This window comes from Malaya genurostris, chromosome 1 (genome assembly GCF_030247185.1).
Source record: "Malaya genurostris strain Urasoe2022 chromosome 1, Malgen_1.1, whole genome shotgun sequence".
Taxonomy (NCBI): Eukaryota; Metazoa; Arthropoda; class Insecta; order Diptera; family Culicidae; genus Malaya; species Malaya genurostris.
Genome location: NC_080570.1, coordinates 66,907,711 through 66,923,675, shown reverse-complemented (window position 1 = coordinate 66,923,675; position 15,965 = coordinate 66,907,711). Strand labels below are relative to the sequence as shown.

Below are 15,965 nucleotides of genomic sequence, written 5' to 3'. Positions count from 1 at the left end.
ACGGATTCCCGGACAAACTGATACGATTGGTCAAGGCTACGATGGATCGAGTGATGTGCGTTGTTCGAGTATCGGGGATAAACTCGAGTCCCTTCGAAACTCGCAGAGGGCTACGGCAAGGTGATGGCCTTTCGTGTCTGCTATTCAACATTGCTTTGGAGGGTGTGATAAGAAGAGCGAGGATAGACACGAGTGGCACGATTTTCAGAAAGTCCGTCCAGCTACTTGGTTTCGCTGATGATATTGATATTATAGCACGCAACTTTGAGAAGATGGAAGATACGTACATCGGACTAAAAGCTGAGGCCAAGCGGATCGGACTAGACATCAATGTGTCAAAGACAAAGTACATGAAAGGCAGAGGCTCGAGAGAAGATAACGTCAGCCTCCCATTACGAGTTCTGATTGGTGGTGATGAAATCGAAATGATCGACAAGTTCGTGTACTTAGGCTCACTGGTGACTGCCGATAATGACACCAGCAGAGAAATTCAGAGACGCATATTGTCAGGAAATCGTGCTTACTTTGGACTGCGCAGGACGCTTCGATCGAGTAAAATTCGCCGTCGTACGAAGTTAACTATCTACAAAACGCTGATTAGACCGGTTATCCTCTACGGGCATGAGTCCTGGACAATGCTTGCGGAGAATCGGCGGGCACTAGGTGTTTTTGAACGGAAGGTGTTGCGAACTATCTTCGGCGGAGTGCGGATGGAAGACGGTACGTGGAGAAGGCGAATGAACCATGAACTGCACCAGTTGCTGGGAGGAACAACCCTCGTCCAAAAGACCAAGGTCGGGCGGTTACGGTGGGCCGGGCATGTGGTTAGAATGTCGGAGAACAACCCGATTAAAATGATTCTCGATAATGATCCGACCGGTATAAGAAGAAGAGGCGCGCAGCGGGCAAGATGGATCGATCAAATTGAGGACGACCTGCGGATCCTTCGCAGCTACCGAGGCTGGCGGCGAATAGCCATGAACCGAGTTGAATGGAGACGCCTCCTGTATACAGCAGAGACCCGCGTGGTCTACGACTGAAAGAGTAAGAGTAAGTACTATTTATTCAAAGAACATTATTATAATAACGCAAAAATAATCGAAAGAGTAAATAAATAAATAGAATCTGTCATTGGTTTTTAGGACCATTTGATATGTTTACGTTTTATCGTGACGTCACAAATCAACAAGCATTCCTCCTTCACAGTTCAGCGGTACTGTCCACAAACAAGCTTAAACAAAAATCGAAGAACACAACCTAAACAATCCTTTTTACACTTTGCAACTAGTCACTTTCATTTAATAAATCTCAAAAACAAACCGTATCCAATCGTGAACAAATGTTTTAAAACTCTTTTTAGGCAATAGGGACCGCGAATGGTCTAGTCCAATTTGTCAACAGATAAACAAAATAATCTCTGTTCACAACCGCTCAACTGTCAAAATGTGTTCATCCGATTGAGGTTAGCAGTGACGGTAAAAAAACCTAATCCTCCGTACACGCTAATTGAATGTTACTCTCAAGAAAGTATAATTTCATTCACTTTCGCCAAAAGTGAAACTACTCTCTAGTGAGTAAATATTTTCACAATTTTCGTCGAACAACTTCAAACTTACCTTTGACGGAACAGAATTCTTCCTTCACCACTACGGTGAGAATCTCGGGACTCGGCCAGACACTGGCAAGAAGTTCAACCGATACTTATTGCACTTGAAATAAACGTCGTAAACCTTTAACTGCTTCCACAATCATATTTACAATGTCTTACTTGCGTGTGTAACCATTTTAAATTACTTGGATTATTTTAGGTGCTTTAAATGCTGCTTACTATGATTGCCATTCATGTAAGTTTTGTCAAGGAAATATTCATTAACAACCGGATTCATTAAAACTGCTTGGAAAGTTTGAAAAACTCTGGGGCTCAAGTTATCATGTTTGCCTTCGTTATTAACATCTGGTCTCGTCTAGGAAATAAAATCTAAAGCGTAGCAACAAAGTTTCTCGGAACATCAACATTTACTACATGGCTATTGATAAACTTTATATACTATCAGTTAATTTCATCTATTTGAACTCTATCTGGCACACAAATGTATTGATAAGAATAGGTGCATACTCTTCCGGCTGTAAATATAGAAAATATAGAAAAATACTCGCTACTGACTACATTTATCTATACAAGTTAAGTTTAACTTTACTGTAGATTACATTACAATACAATAGTCTATCTATCTACAGAACGAGTGAATTAAATCTACCATTTTCTTCTGTTCAAAAATTTATACCATAAGGTAAAACTCTACTCATTTAAAAAAAGAACGAATGCATCTACTTCGATGTCAAATTTCCTTTCGCTTTAGAAGTCCTTATCATTTTACGAGAACTCATGTTTTCCCTGCAGGAGGGTTTTTCTTTGTGTCGCACGTTTCGCTTATAATATTTCTGTTTAAAAGTGTTATAAATCTTCCCATAATAGGCGTACCGCGCAAAATGGATGCTGCGAGGCTGGAAGGGGGTCGGGATATGAAAAATGCGGCACAACGCGCGTTTTGTTAGCCCTCTAGCGGGGTTGTGCGCCGTTTTAGAGGATGATCTACTGCATATTAATCAAGATTTAGGCGAAGTCGGAGCGTTCGAACAAAACAAACGCAATCATGAAAGCCATTTTCCTCAGCACTTTTGCTAACCTTTTTCTGTTCAGTGGGATATGGCGGAGCGACCAAAGCTTATTTGTATCTGTCAAAAGGTGCGGAAAGTGTTGAAGATAAAAGAAAGATTAATCACTTTCGAGCTTCGCCCTTCTGACGAGAGCCGACAGGCCTGGTGCCAAGTTCTTGTTCGATTCAATTAATTCCAAGACACTTTTCTTTCGATTTCGTCTTCTGTCGTGAAAAACTCATGCCCTACGCTAACGACGAAGGGTGACATGAAAAGGAAAAGGAGTCATCGATAATGCATGAACCGTATTTAGGTCGTTATGTTGTTTCCGGTGACAGTTGTAAAGAAATCAGTTTAAAATTTCAAAACCCTCAAGCTTTCAAAACTTGCGTGAGCTGCACCATTTTATTTATTTATGGACGGTTAAGCAAACATCCGCCGAACGAAAGCTGGTCCGGAAGTAGACTGTAAATAGGTCACAAGATGAACTGAAATTCCTGACCTTAAAGGTGAAATACTGACCAAAAAGCAATCGACAATAAGGGTGACAAATTTCACACAACACCGAGCTTGAAATGTAACCAAGCTTTAAAATAGTAACTTTCAAAGTATTCGTAAAGTTTAGTATCATACTCAGCCAAATTGCTGCATACTTAGTCTGAATGTGGACCGAGCATCATAAATTTTAAGAACGTTATCATTTTCCTTCAGTAATTTCCTGCTTAACAGTGAGTGCACAGGTTAAATCCTAAAGACCTAAGTTGGCCGCTCCATCTCCGCCCGGATGAACAGTTTCATACCTCATTAACTGACGCGAGTACGTTCGTGTGTGCGTGTCGTTGTGCCCTGGTAGAAGCCAATAGCTATACTATGTTATATACATTCTTACTTCCTAAGTATGTACGATGCTTTCTGCCTTGCAATCTTGGCAGCAGAGCGAAGCAGGATACGTCTTGGCTCGTTGTTCCAGTATGTGCACGCCGCCAACCAGCCACTGGACGAACGCGGCCGATAAGGAGAAACATTAGATGCCACAGGATAATTAGGGATAATCCATTGAGTTCCGCCGGGTAAGTGTCCGTTGTTGTTTGCCGTCGACGCTATCTGGTTGAGCAGGTTGATGAGAGTGTTGCCTGTGGAATATAAATCGCCAGGAAAATGAATTAGAATGATTTCGTTGTTCGAACCTGCTAATTGTTTTGGGCAAAGGTAATTTTAAACTTTGTTTCCCGTCGCAGCAAAGAACAAAGATATTTAATTAGAACGATTGCTCGGAAAGGTTGTAGCTTGATTCCAAAAAAATCAAATTAATTGTTGATTTAGATTGGCGAAGCACGATTCACTTAATATCTGGACGCACTGCTTTTCCTACAGCGCTCCTACAGACGGACGACGAAAGAGAGAACTTGTCTTGGACACCCACGCGTCAAATCCAAAGCCTTGTTTCGTCTTCAGACGTTTTCATGAGCGGAAAACTATTGTTCGGTAGGGTCAAAGTAAGCGTTGTTTTGGAACTTAAGGGCTGAGGACAGTACCGTAAAGTGGTTAATTTTTTGCTATTTTCCCGTTTCAAATTATATTTTCTTGGAAACGGTGCAGAATATAGAAAAACCTACCTGACAATGTCTTCGAAATTTAGTTGAAAATATTCTGTGAAATTTTCAGAATGATTCATTGAGTTTAGCGGTCGTGTTGTATTTTTTTCTGACTGAAGAACTGCTGAAAATTGGACCGCTCGGAAATACATACCTCTACTTGTTTATCGAATATCTTCGCTTTGAAGGCTTGTATCATAAATCTACCGAGACAAAGTCTAGATAATTTAGTTTAGATGCCATTAGTACATAAAAAAATATATGTTATCGCGATAAAAATAAAGTCTTGTATTTTTCTGTGAAACAAAGTCAGTTTCAATGCATCCGCCATTTTTTCGCTTTGGATTCCTGATAGCATCGTGAAAAAAGAGAGAGTGAAATAATATTGGCTCGACAAGGCTGCCAAACAAACAGACGTTTCTTTGTACATAAACACATTTTTTTGTTTCGCAATATTTTTTCATTGTTCATTGGAATCTATGTAATGTTCAACCCATACGATAGATTTATGTGATAAAATTTCTCATCAAAATAATAATATGTATGCTGGCAACCCGGTACAGTTGGCACATATACGAGAGAGTACAAGAGAAATACGATGCGCAAAGGGAATTGAGCGAGCCACGTGGTCGATTTAAAACTCAACACGCGACCCTCTGTCCTCAGACCTTAAGAACGACAGCTACATAAGAAGGTATGCAGGGTAAAAAAAGCAAAGTTAGATGACATTGTTTCGTTTATTTAATCCCGGCTTTAACCTAATTATGGTCGTTCGCCAGGGGGAAGAACAATCTATCAATGCATCAGTTGAGTTTTTTATTAATGAAGGCAACTAGCTAAAACCGGATAATTCCATTCTGAGGACCATCAATCTATCTGGAAAATTCAATCAAGAAAGTACGATTACAAGTAATACGAGATACATGATGACATGAATACGAATAAAACTACAAGGAACAGCCCCATGGGGTTGTTCGGGCCATTGATTGAACCAACACCGAACACTCGAACCTAGAATATAGACTCTGTTTGGCTTGATTTGTATTTGTTTTGTGGCCGACAAAATTACATCAATATCCCAAATGTATGCAATTATATCTTTGTACATACTTGCGATACGGATTTCGATATTTAAGCTTCTCTTCGTCAAGCTTATGTTCAAGTTGCTGAGTCTGCTAAAACTATGATATGTTTGCTCAGTACTAATCCTCATGGTATTTTCTGGTCATCCACTACCATTTCCTTTAGTTTTGAAAGTGATTGTAATCACTGTTAAAACCGGTAGAGAAACTTATCGCTATATACATGCAGTTATTTTTATAGCGATAAGTTTCTCTACCGGTTTGAACAGTGATTACAATCACTTTCAAAACTAAAGGAAATGGTACTGGATGCCCAGAAAATATCATGAGGATTAGAACGGAGCAAACATATCATAGTTTTAGCAAAATTCAGCGAATGAAAAAGATGTCCTGACGCTGGATGCCACACTTGCATACTCAGAACTAAAAAGATGAACGCGAGCACACTTCGGAAGCATGTTCCCCGATGCTGATGATGATGGTGTTGGTTGTTTGCTGTTGACGAAGTCTAGATCCATTATTATATGGCAGAGAACAGAATGATTAACCGACAATAGACTGAAATCGGCACGAGTGCTCCGAAGCGGCCTAGGGAGGCTGAATTGTGGCGGAATGGTTATGAAGTCGGTTCTTTGTGTTTGTCTCGGTATACTTTTCGTGGACTACTTCGTAAAAAGAAAAACACCTTCGACAGCAAGTATAAGTGTGCAATATTGGAGCGATTGAAAATCGTTTTTTGAGACAATGCACAGATACACAAGAGCATAATGTAAGTTTCATTCTGGAGTTCTGACCGCTACTTCCGGAACCTGTTCCGAAACCGGAAGCCGGATTCGGTTGAAACAGCATACAAATCTATGAAACCATAAGAACTTTCATTAGAATCCATTCTTACATTTGTGCAAATCGTCCTAGTCATCTCTGAGAAATTTGTGCGAGTTCCGTTTTGGAGTTTTTGACCCCTACTAAGAAGATTTCTCTGTTGTTGCATCGTCACACCCAATGACGAATTTAAATTTTTATACTCATCACCCTGTATATCCCGACCAGAGATGCAAAGTAAAAATCTCAAATATATTCATGCAGGATTAAAATAGTCTGTAAATTCGAAAAAGGTCTGCGGACTCAAAATGTTCTTCAAAGAATGATGCACGGAATTGGTAAGGCGAACAAAAAAGAGACGGCGGCAATTTCAAAAGTCTGTAAATTGTTACAAATGTCAACAAAAAACTACAAGGATCTGCCCATGGGGTTGTTCGAGCCATTGATGTGGAACAAGGCAACCAAAATTTCTAATCTATATATATAAAAATGGATGTAAGTTTGTATGTTTGTAACGAACTTGGCACAGGTACTTCTTGTATTTCAGAGATGGTTTAGGGAGTATATTTATATGGAAGGGAGCGTAGCAAGTGTCATAAACAAAGGGGGACATGGAAAAATTCATATAACTTGACAAGAATCGATACGTTTTGAAGACCGTAGAACCATTTTGCATACCTTAGATATGACTATATGGGGGGTGGATGTAGCAAGTGCCTTTAAATAGGGGGTGTAATTTTTAAAACGACATAATTTCGAAACTACTGAACGGATTGCCACCAAACTTGGCACAGATACTTCTTGCTGTTCTGAGATGGTCATAAGGATATTTTAATGAGAGTGGGAGCCTAGTAAGTGTTCTTAACAGGGGGAGGTCATGAAAAAAATTGTCTAATTTGACGAGAATCGATACTTTTCAAGACCATAGAAACATTCTGCATATATTAGACATGATTATGTGAGGGGTGGATGTAGCAAGTGCCTGTAATGTTGTAATGTTTGTAATGGCATAACTCCGGAATCACTGAATGGATTGCTATCAAACTTGGCACATGTACTTCTTGCTCTTCAGAGATGGTCATAAGCGTATTTTTATGGGGGGAGATAGCGTAGCAAGTGTCATAACCAAGGAGGGGTCATGAAAAATTCATGTAACTTGATGAAAACCGATATTTGTTGACGATCTTAGAAACATTTTGCATACCGTAGACATAATTTAATGGGGGATGGATGCAGCAGATGCCTTTAAAAAGGGGGGGTGTAATGTTTGTAATGGCATAACTTCAAAACTACTTAACGGATTGCTATCAAACCTGGTACATGTACTTCTTGCTCTTCAGAGATGGTTAACATAGGAATATTTCCATGGGGGGAGGGAGCGTGGGAAGTGTCCTTAACAAAGGTGGTCATTCAAAATACTATCTAATTTGACGAGAATCGGTACTTTTGGAAGACACTTTTTGCACAACTTAGATAAGATTATAAGGATATTCTGTGGGGAGAGGGTGTAGTAAGTGCCTCTAAAAAAGGAGTGTAATGTTTGTAACGGCATAACTCCGGAACTATTGCACGAATTGCTATAAAATTTGGTGCAGTTATTTCTTGCTCTTCAGAAATAGTCATAAAGGTGTTTTTATATGGGAGGAAGCGTAGCAAGTATCATTAACAGGAGGGTCCATGAAAAAAAAATCATAAAATTTGACAAGAATTGATTATTTTTGAAGATCATGCAAACATTTTCCATACCTTAGATATGATAGATATAGGGAGTGGATGTAGCAAGTGCATTTAAAAAGGGGGATGTAACGGCATAGCTCCGACACTACTAAACGGATTGCTATCACACTTGGCATAGCTGCTTTTTGCTCTTCAGAGATAGTTGTAAGGGTATTTTTATGGGGGAGAGAGCGTAGCAACTATCCTTAACAGGGGTCATGAAAAAAATTATTTAATTTGACGAGAATCGATACTTTTTGAAGACCATAGATACTTTTTGTGCAACTTAGGGTACTCGTGTTGGGTGGATGTAGTTTGTAACGGCGCAACTCCGGAACTACTGAACGGATTGCTGTCAAATTTGGCACAAAGAAGCTCTTCAGAAATGATCATTAGGACATTTTCAGGGGGAAAGTGTGTAGGAAGTGTCCTTAACATGGGGGGAGAGGTTCACGACGAAATTTGAAGGGAATCGACATTTAGACTAGAAGGAGGGGTTTTTGAAAATAAATTTTAATCTCCTATTTTTTATGAAACAATAGAGTGGCAAGAATTTCAAGGTCGTATTTTTCTTTAAATAATTTCAAAAGATCTGGTTCCATTTTGCCGGGGAATTCAAAGAACTAAGGATAAATAATCTTTGTCTGCCTATGAACGTGAGTGTATTTAAGTCTCAGCATAACTCCAAGTTTAACACATGTACCAAAGGTGGGAGACGATATTTTTTGAAAAGCAAAGATACTTTCTACACTACTCAGGGTAATCATGAGGGAGATCTGTAGTAAGTTCACTGACAAAAATAGATTATAAGGTTATTTAGAGGGTGAGAGAATGGAGTAAGTGCCCCAAACATGGAAAGTGAAAGGGAAAATTTATCGGGTTTTACGAAAAATTGGTACAGTATATTTCTAGCAACTAAGTGAGGTTCACAAAAATATTCACAAGAGTGAGGGGAAATAAGTATTCTCAACATTGATCTGAATTGACGAAATCATACAACCAATGTGCATTTTACTATGTAAATTTAAAAAAAACTTTCGACTCAAGGTAATGGAAATAAGTTTGCAACAACATTTGTATAAACTGAATCGTTATTCCATAAGTTTTCCTCCCCGATGAACGGCCAAAATGGTTAAAGCCTTGATAAAATAAATTATATAAAAATGTTATTCTATAGTACGAATGTATTTATGATGTTAAACAACCATTCGTTATAAAACAAACATTATCATATGGAAAATTTTGAACAATTCATGATGTCATAAAATTTTTATAAAGAGGAGGGAGTAGCAAATGATTATATCCACGGAAGCCAAAGCTATTGTAGATCGATTGTGACGAGGAAGTACGGAAGTACGTTACAAGCACATATACTTATGAAACTCGGAGGTTACTAAGAAAGTATTTATAGAGAGAAAGGGGTTTTAAATGTTTCTAACAAAAGGGTTCAAATATAAAACTGACCCTGTTTGTCGAGAACACCATGGAAATTATGATTATTGTGAGATCTGAGATGAGACACTGATCATTCGCAATCTGAACATGAACGGAGTATTGTTCAATCGAGTTGCCGTCTAAGTTATGTTTCACTACAAGAGTATTTCACTAAGCAGGACAACTTCGAGAATTTTTTTCGGCCTTTCCTTCACGAAACATTTCCGAGCAACGCCGGGTAATTCAACTAGTGATCTATAATCAAACAGTTCAATCAATCGTCATACTTTTGAATCCGCAATTGCACGAGAGTCTGTCTAGATTGACCTTGATTAGGAACCAACACCGAACATTGTTTTATAGCCGACGAAATTACACCAATATCTCATATGTATGCAATTATATCTTTGTACATACTTGCGATACACTATTGATATTAAAGCTTCTCTTCGCCAAGCTTGTGTTCAAGTTTTGTATGAAAGCAGTTATTTTTTGTAGCGTTAAGTTTCTCTACCATTCTGCGATTTCGGTTGAAGCAATAAACTTTTTCTCATTATCAATCGATTTCATCTTATATAAATTAGAAATTAATCTTAAGCACTCAAAATTTACCCTGGGGTAGATGTCAATTTCTCAGACGAAACCACATTACATGGAATTTCATCCGAGCTTGCATGACACAAGATCAGAGCATACCAATTAAAGCTTCAAATCGTTTTTATGGCACTTTTTGAATTGATGTCTAGCAACAACCTACCTCTAGCATGCTACGCTTAGGTAGTGATGTATTTTTTACTCGATTAATCAAAATAATCGAATAAAAGGCTAAAGTAATCGAGTATTTGTAATCGATTAACGACAGCGCCACTAATGGAGCTAATCGATTAATAGCAATCAATTAATCGACATTCATATCAGTTTGTAGATAACGTTTAGCTTTAGGCTGCAGACAGAGTGTGCGCGAGAAGCTGAGCCGAGCTGGTGACTTACATTGACAAATCAAAAGTGGTAATGATACTAGCAGCAAATCAAAAGGAATGATACTAGCAGAAAATCAAAAGAACTCTCTCAGAGTACAAGTGAGAATTCGGCTCAGTTTTCACTCTGAAAGGGTCCCTCTGTTTTGCTGTAAGTACGTTGCCTTTTTTGGTCAGCATCAAGCTCGGTTCAGCTTCTCGCGCTCACACTGTCTGCAGCCTAAGGGTGAAGCCAGAGAGAAAGCGACAAGCGATGCGAAGCGGAGCGATGCGAAACTTGACAGATCGCACGGAGTCGCGCGGCAGAGCTCCGTCCATTCAAGTTCAGCAGAAAAATGACAAGTATGTCAGCTATTTGATTTAAGAGTATACGCGGAACTTTTGAGAACGCGGAACTTTTGAGAAAAATTTAAGAGTATACGCGGAACTTGAGAACAGCTGGTAGTACAGAACAGTTAGTTAACGGTAATAACGATTTCGCAGAGACCATTGGACCAATTTCTCTAAATTAGTACAAGATAAAAGGCCCAATTGTCTTTGAAAGAAATCTTTCAGATTCCGACTTCTGATTTCGGAATTTCAGGGCGATAAATATTCATAACATATAAAATAAAATGTGTAAAAAACCTATTCTTAATCCACCTAGTGGTGTGATAATGCCTTCCTCTTTCATTGAAACATTCTCATTAAAATATTGTTTGCCTATTTATTGAGATAATGTATGATACTAATTTAGGCTTATTTTGGACACCAATTTATTCAGATTGATTCGGCTAGTTTACAAAAGCATGTTACAGCGTTTGTGTCACATACTCGGCAACATTTCACGGACCAAGCGTATCAGCAATAACTCATTTGAACTTGTTCATTGGTCTCTTTCTGCAAAAAACTGTGCACAAAGTAAAAATTGATTTGTTGATTACTTCACTTGTACGACAATATCTTCGAAACTTGAAATGTCAACCATATGATCTTCGAAATTCGACCAATGAGCCTAAAATCATTCTTATCGGTTAATCCATATACAAAAACCCTTCTTAATCCACCTAGTGGTGTGATAATGCCTTTCTTTTTTTTTTATATCGTTTATTTATACCCGGCTTTAACCAAGTTGCGGTCGTTCGCCGGGGACATAATGCCTTTCTCTTCTTTCATAACAGTCTCATGAAAATATATTTCATACTTTTATTATATAATTTCAGATACTAATTTTGACACCAATTGATTCAGATTATTTCGCGAAATTTAGTGTCATCTCGAAAAAAAAATTTTGTGAAAAAATCGACTTTTTGGGACTTAGAAACAATATAAAGTCCCAGAAAGTTGATTTTTTCAAAAAAAATTTTTATTTGAGATGACACTAAATTTCGATGTTTCATGCAGTTTTAAGAGTTTCGGCATCAAAAAAAAATTTTCGATTTTGGAAATTTCATGTACTCCCCCCTATGGTGCTTTTTCAAGGTCGAAAATTGTCAAACCTTTACCACCGGGCAGCACCCCTTACGCATGTCCGATTTAGCTCAAATTTTGCATGAAGGCTTTTTTCGAGGTGCTTAAACTTTTGAGCACTAGAGCTTAACGAAAATAGAGATGATCCCAAAATTTTGGCACCCTTATATATATATAAGAGCGGTAAAAATTAACGCTTTTTGTCGGTTACGTCACATATACAATCATATCTCCGGAACCAAAAGTCACAGCCATTTGATCTTCGAACTTGATCATTGGCCCGACAGTAGCTTTCACACGAGCCCAAGTTTGTTAAAATCGGTTCAGCCATCTCTGAGAAAATTGAGCGCGTTTAAATATCTTCGAAAAGTGCACACACATACACACACACATACACACACAGACATTTTCCGATCTCGTCGAACTGAGCCGAATGGTATATAACACTATGGGTCTACGAGGCTCCGTTCGAAAGTCGGTTTTTCCAGCAATTCTAATACCTTTCTATAGAGAAAGGCAACAATTGAACGGTGATGAGTTTCGACGTTTACGTCACTTATACCATTATATCCCCAGAACCAGAAATCCCAGCCATTTAATCATCGAATTTTATCGACAGCTCAATAGTACCCTTAGTACGAGTTTAAGTTTGTTGAAATAGATTCAGTAATCTCCGAGATAATTTGGCGCGAACACAAATCGTTAAAAGATGCATACACATACATTTTGCGATCTCGTCGAGCTGAGTCGAAAGGTATACAACAATATGGGTTTCTGAGGCTCCGTTCTTAAGTCAGTTGTTCCAGCAATTCTAATACCTTTCTATAGAGAAAGGCAAAAACATTTCTTATATCCCAGTTTAGACCTTAATTGCTAGGCTCAGTAACGATATAAATTGGTCGTGTTTTGTCTATGATAACCCCTGTATGTATCTGCTAGATTGTTGTAATCTGTTGATATAAAAGATGAGAAGATTTTATGCTTGGTGGACAGTGAGACTATATGGGCTTCTCTCTGCTCAAGTACAGAATAAATATATTTGGCTCAATACAGTTCCAATTCGCAGTTCTGTTTAGTTACTGCTGATATAACCCGACTTTGGTTATACCGGTCCCCAGATTCCGGTTCCGGTTGCAAACAGAAAAAAATCTAGTGACAATCTCCAATAACTGACTTTTATCGAATTTTGACATTTGTTTTCTATTTTACCTAGATGACTGTGCAGTGCGAATTCCTAGATTTCTAAAAAAAAAATTCGAGTATGCTGTCATTGAGTGAATCGTAAACATGTTTGTTGAACTCTTGTACGCGGTGCCTAAAAGTCATTTAACATTGATGGTTTCCGTGTATGGTTACAAAACCGTATACAGCTTCACCTAACCTCGAACTCGACTCATTATTTGTGCTGATGAGTTTCTGAATAAATAATTAAGTGTCGTATTTGAATACATAGAATGTTTTCTATTTCAGGCAAACCCTTTTCATACGCCAACGAACACCAGCTGAAGTGCAAAAAATCAATATTTTTATGAAAAGAAAAAGTCCCCCACAAAAAAGTGACAAATGATGTACCTGCCTGGAAGCTCATTTGTCTTCGCGACCATAATGGCTGTCACTGCCTTACAAACAACCTGTTGAATTTGGGCTCTGGATCAAATATGTCCCCTTTAATCTAACCACGCAAAACCCCACATTCTCATCAACGAGCATGTTGTTCTTTGAACCGTTCTCAAGTTCGGCCTTCCTCCTTGATGTCACGGAAAACCGTTCACGCCGAACAGAAAGTCATAACGAAAGTTCATTATTAAAAAAACCATACGACTAAGCCAGACATCTTTATCTGTATCTGTATCTTCATCATCATTAACATCATCGTCAATCAATACGAACAATACAAAAGTTTCCATTCTCTGTTACCACCTTCGCGGTTTTCCATTGTTCCACTCGTCTCGTCGCGTTGAGTCACGTTGAGTATGCCGCACCACACAAGGGCATGATTGATCATAATTATCTACCCTTTTAACATTTATCACACCGAAAAGGTGGGAAAAGGATTCGCTTTGCGGTACCTCCTCACTGCTGAGAATATTGAACGTGCCTTAGGGGAGCAGGAAACAATAGAACACAAGCGGAAGTTTTCCCTTTTGTGGAATTTCCACCGTATGTTCGAAAAGCATTACGTGAGAGGGAGGGGATTTCTTGTAAGATTCTCACTATGGCTCTGATTGATAAATATATGATGTACCGGTAGGCGTTTCCATCGGTTGTTTGAGTCTGTTTATTTCGACGGTTCGTGCCCTGGAATAATGGAACTCAATTGAGAGTTGTTCACCATTGAAATTCAGAGTTGTTGGCTATAATGAACACAAAATGCGAATCATAACTATCAGACAATGGTCTAGATTGTTTGGTCGATTGAGAATGACACAAGGTAATCCCTTCAAGTTGATGTTTCTCTGCCTACTTCCGACGTTCAGTCCTCATCACAGGGCAATATAAATTTAGGTATGAAACTTGTTTTATTTTGGCGTAGTATTAAATTCTTAAAAAATTATTGAAACTTTCGAATTTTTCGTTTCAACATTGAGCAACATATTTCATGATACAAACATCACTTATTGACTGATTGGGCTGGGACATCAAAGATGTATTTTTGAATCGAAATGCTTACACACTTGAAACAGTTTAATACAAAAGAATCGTAATGAGAGATTTGTTATTGATATTCAATACTGACACAATAGCTGCAGGCGCCGACTTAATCGAAACCATATTGAAATGATCACGTAAATCTTCAGCTTATGGTAGGGTCTCAAAAGTATAGTACAAACGGCATCCGGAAGCTCACACTATGGAAATGAGATCCATCCAAATGCAATCAATTCTTTTGACTGAGGCATTGAAAGGACAACATTTGACTACGCTGCAAGTTGTAGTGTTTCATCGCGACAAATTGAAATCGATTTTAATTTTGTAGGAAGAAAAACGCTTCATCGGTTGAGAATTGCTTGGTTTGTATTTAATTTATAACTCAACTACTTAATCCCTCTTCTTTCTTCGGGATTGGTATCAGTCCGCTCAAAAAATAAAAAAATTCACCCGATCTCATGTTTACTTTATTTATTTATTTGTCTTCGAGTTAAAAAATAATTTCGCACAGACTTAGACTTATACTAATTTAATCCTAATCTTATTCTTTGTTTGAAAGTCTCTTTGCTAATATTAAAATCAAATAGATTATAAACGCTATTGAATTGTTGACAGCAAACGTACAGTGGATTTTTTTTGGCCGTACTGCGTTCTACCAATCTGCTTGAAACGTTGATATCCAATTCAGCAAAAAGAGCATCACAGTCAATGTTGTTTGAGAGCAAGTCGGAGACGAATAGTTGCTGTAGGAAGATTCGCCTATCAGTGATGTTCATAAGAAGGTAGTTGGAAACGATTACGCCAAGGAAGTCGTCTAAGAGCAAACCTCATAAAGCTCTTTTGAACACGTTCGATACGATCGATATGAATGGTTGTTTGATACGGGGACCACACAACAACTCCGTACTCAAGTGCAGCGCCCTTAGAAAATCTTTCTTTGAATTTACTAGTATTGTAGAAAAAGTAGGAAGTTGTGAAGAAAACTCATCAAGCCAACTCTAATATCAGCGTAACCGCAACCTTCATGTATAAACTTTGTTATAGAAGCAAGCACATTTTCGAGTATTAGTCATCGTAACGATGTTAAAGAAACTTTGTTATAAAACCATAGACAGTTCCGGGCATTAGTCAGCGCAGCAATGTTGTAGAAACAAAGTTTTTTTTTTCACGGATACTAGTCACTGCCACTGGCATAGTGACAGTGGTATCGGGTTTCGGAAGAACTTCGGGAGAAAATCGGACGAACTTTCTACTTAAAATCGCAAGCTCAGCTTGTACTAAAATCTTCGGGCTTCGACCGAAAGTAAATGTTAGGAGCTTAAAAACCCATAGTTGGGAAGAGTTAGGAGGTAGTCAGTTTCAGAGAGTTCGCGGAAAATATCCGTAAGTCTCGGGTGTCGACCCGTAGATAGTCAGTCAGTTTGATTTTTTCGGATAGTGTACGGCAGTCCGTCAGTCAAGGGTCAATGAGTTAGTAATCGTTTTCAAGTAATACCAATCCGTGTAAGAAAATAATCCTCTAATTGTGGCTGATAGAAAAGTCTGAAAACAGTTTTGCATAGTGATAAAGAAATAATCCTGTA

The 15,965-nt window shown here is 38.4% G+C and overlaps 1 protein-coding gene across 1 annotated transcript in view; it reads right to left on the bottom strand.

Annotated features, from left to right (window-relative positions):
- Positions 1-209: 209 nt before the first annotated feature.
- The window catches only part of LOC131440355 (allatostatin-A receptor-like), a 213,093-nt gene continuing 197,337 nt past the window's right edge, over positions 210-15,965 (bottom strand). The window contains exon 4 of the mRNA XM_058611602.1: positions 210-3,791. The gene's annotated coding sequence lies outside the window, so the exon portion shown is untranslated. The remainder of the gene's footprint in view (positions 3,792-15,965) is intronic.